The sequence below is a fragment of the Pteropus vampyrus genome, unplaced genomic scaffold, assembly GCF_000151845.1.
Source record: "Pteropus vampyrus isolate Shadow unplaced genomic scaffold, Pvam_2.0 Scaffold62, whole genome shotgun sequence".
NCBI lineage: Eukaryota > Metazoa > Chordata > Mammalia > Chiroptera > Pteropodidae > Pteropus > Pteropus vampyrus.
The window spans coordinates 3325661-3329350 of record NW_011888843.1 but is presented as its reverse complement, the minus strand read 5'-3'; the positions used below and the strand labels follow the sequence as shown (position 1 = coordinate 3329350).

At 45.5% G+C, this 3690-nt stretch overlaps 1 pseudogene; it reads right to left on the bottom strand.

Moving 5' to 3' along the window:
• Positions 1–1685: 1685 nt before the first annotated feature.
• On the bottom strand, positions 1686–1804 carry LOC111740376 (annotated as a pseudogene).
• Positions 1805–3690: the final 1886 nt, after the last annotated feature.

The window sequence follows — 3690 nt, the reverse complement described above, 5'->3', positions numbered from 1 at the left end:
AAGCCAACCCTTCCAAAGCACAAGAGAAGAAAACCCAACAGTTTCCCCTTACTTTCTTTTTATATTTTTCTGTATTCATGTTTTTTTTTTTTTCCAGGCGCCTCTGTTCCTCAAGTTTACACTATTAAAAAAATTAAAAATAAAGAAAAGCGACAAATGAACAGGACAAACAAACAGAGACTGGTGGACATGGACAATAGACTAGTAGTTACCAGAGGGGAGGGGAGAGAGGGGGAGGTAGATGGGGGGAAAGGAAACAAATATGTGGTGACAGAAAGATACCTAACTATGGGAGGTCAACGCACAAGGTAAATATATATATATATGCCTTACTGTTAAAACGTACACCCGAAACAACGGATTTTGTTAACCAATGCCACCATAAAAAATAAATTAATTAATTTTAAAAAAAGAAAAAGAAAAGAAAGAAAAGCAATAGCTGATTCTGGAGACTGAACACGCTGGGATATTGGGTGTCTGGTTAAATGACTTGTATGTGAGCCCCACATTATGCATTGAATTGTGTTCCCCAGATTTACTTGTTGAAGTCCTAACCTCTCATACCTTCTTAGCATGTGATCTTATTTGAAAATAAGGTCTTTCCAGATGCTGGAGTCGAACGAGGTCATTATGGTGGGCCTTACTGCAATATGTCTGGTGTCCTTATAAAAGGGGGTAATTTGGACACAAAGACAGATGTGCACAGAGAGAGGATGCCATGCGAAGAAGAAAGCAGAGATTGGGGTGATGTTTCAAGAATTTGAGAACGCTGAAGATTACCAGCAAACCACCAGAAGCCAGGAGAGAGGCGTGGAATGGATTCTCTCCCTCAAAGCCCTCGGAAGAGACCCGGTGACTCCTTGATCTTGGGCTTCCAGCCTCAGACCTGTGAGACAATACGTTGCTGTTATTTTAAGGCCCCCACTTGGAGGCACTTCAACATGGCAGCCCTAGCACACTAATGCAGCCCAGCCCCAACTGCGAGCCTGTGGCAAATTCCCTTCCTTTATCAGATGTCACTATCATTATCTATCCCATCTGCAGCCTGAGATAGCTGTGAAAAGTAAAAATAAATATTGATTAAGAATGTCATTTGAGGCACTGAGATAATGAATAGGAAAGTATTTTAATAAGTATAAAATCACGGAACATGAGATATTAGGATATTTTTTACCTCAGCTGGGCCATAACAAAGAACTGGATGGAAAGAAGTAGATGAGTTAAGAGTTAGGGGCAAGTTCTAGCCTATTCTTTATGGGGCAAGAAATTTCAGAGCTCTCTCTGTAACAAAAATACTCAGGAGTTACCGAGTGCATACTGTGTACTAAGTGCTTTATGTCATTATCTCATTTAATATGTACAGCTACCCGAGGAGGTAGGTATTACCATTATTCCAACTTTTGAGACAAAGGAAATCAGGATTAAGTGACCTGTCTCACGTTGCAGGGCTATGCCATGGTTGAGCCATAATTTGAACTCTGGCCTCTGAGGCCAACCTGTTAACCACTGTAGCACCCCACTGACTGCGAGTGGAGTGAAGGCCCTTGTCACCGTCTCCCTTCATTCCTCAGTTGCTGTATGTCTAACAGTCTTTTTTTTTTTTTTGTGAGGCAACCCTTGGTTGACCTCACAGATTACAAGGACCTTGTCAGCTTAAGATTCCTTAGGTTTTTTTTTGTTATTTACGCCTACAGCACCTGGTCTTCCTAGGTGGTCTCCCATCCAAGTACTAACCAGTCTCGACCCTGCTTAGCTTCCGAGATCAGACAGGATCCGGCTCGTTCAGGGTGGCACGGCCATAGACATGTCTAACAGTCTTGCATCTCCAGCAGCTGAGCAGCTCAGCTGCAGGTTAGAAGAAACAGGCAACAGTACCTAGTAGATTAAAACAGAGTTTTTAAAGGAATCTGTGCACATTAGTATCAGTTCCAATAACTCACCCAGTCTCTGTGACTTCACAGAGGGAGGTGAGTAAACCCTTCTTCCTAGGAGAGGCTTTTCCGGGTTAAATGCCTTAAAATCTATACTTTGGTGCAAGCGTGATTCTATACTTTGGTATAAAAATGAAAGACAAATCATTCTAGGGACAGATCGATGCCCCGAGGGAGGAGCAAGGCCAGTGCAGGGGCTGACCAACCCTCCCATCTCCGGTAGACTTCAGGAGGAAGTGGAAACTGAGACAGAAGGAGAGGAGGAAATGGCGGTCTGAAACCATTTCCATAGGCATTTTTCCTGTCTCAGAAGGCCTGACTCTGAGTCTCAGTGAAGAAATACGTGTTGGATTTTTTTCTCATGTAACGTCGATACTTGATTGTGCTGACTGCTTTCTACAGCTCTCGGGCAAGAGGCAGGCAGGGTGGGTGGCTAGCCCCCCAGGTGTCACTCACCCCTTCAACATGGTGCCAAGGCTCTGATGTGGTACCTGTGCAGCTGCCCATGCTTCGGGAAGACAGCTTTTGCTCTCACCCCGCAGGGCTGTGCAGTGACTTTAAAGACGCGGAGCGCCCCCTACAATCACATCTCACTTTATCTACTCGGCAAACATTGCCTATCTTCTCGGTCCCAGGCACGGCACTAGGCACCGGGTCTCTAAAGACGTGGACGTAGGTCCCTCCTGCTGGCAGTTTAAGGCTCTCGCAGGGGCTTACATAGCTCCTGCTTACTAGGCTATAAATCGAGGTAGAAAGAGATGAGACTGTTCTACATAGATAAAGCTGTTTGGTTGGTAAACAACACTTAGAGGTCTGGTTCACACAGAGCCAAGATCCTAAAGAGCCAGTAATTAGTGACACGGAGACAGGGGGACTGGGCCTGGTTATCTCTGGGGTCCCGACAGGCGTCTGGAGTAAGTGGTAAAGAAGACCTGGGAGTTGCCCTGGAGCCTGGGCCACACTCGTCCCAGCTGGGCCCGTGTACCGTGTAATTAGTGTCAGGACCAGGCCCCTCCGGCTCTAACCGCGGTGGCTGTGGAGATCGTGTTTATGTCTCCCCAGCTGGTGGACCATCATCCTGCTCCCCCAAGAAGACCGGCAAAAGGATGCACAATCCAGTGAAGCATCCCATTCCCAGCCCCAAAAGGGAAGGGGCCAACATTTGGCACTGTCCTTTAAACGTTTCAGACCTCCTTGAGGAGAGGGGGAGACAGCCCAGACAGTCTGCTTCTGTCCACAATCCTTGCATAGATGCTCACTGTGGAGTGCTACCCAGCTGGAGTCTTCCTGCACATTCCAAAGACGGCCCACCTGTGAAGATCCTTAACACGAGCTATCACCATAACAATGAACCAAGCGCCCTATTCACCATCGCTTGTATGGGAAGGGTTTTTTTCCCATGGGGCTGATGCTCTGGTAAACAAAGTTTGCATCACTGCTAGGATTACTCTCACCTTGCTTTTCAAAACCAGCTCAGGAAAGATGTATGTATCCTACCACGACTTGTGACACATCTGATAAAAGGACCAAGGCCAGCCTTAAAAATACGTATGTCAGTGGGTGGAAGAAATTCCAAACTGAAATGCTTAATTTCTAAGAAGTGATTTCTAGGGAAAAAGCTCAACATAAATATCATGCAAATGAGATAAGGCAGATAAAAACCTTGGTCATATGTTATTTATAAAGTGGTTATGAGGCTACATGGTTGCTGATGAATAAGAGGAACTTGAGAAACTATTAGTAAACACTGTTATGACCT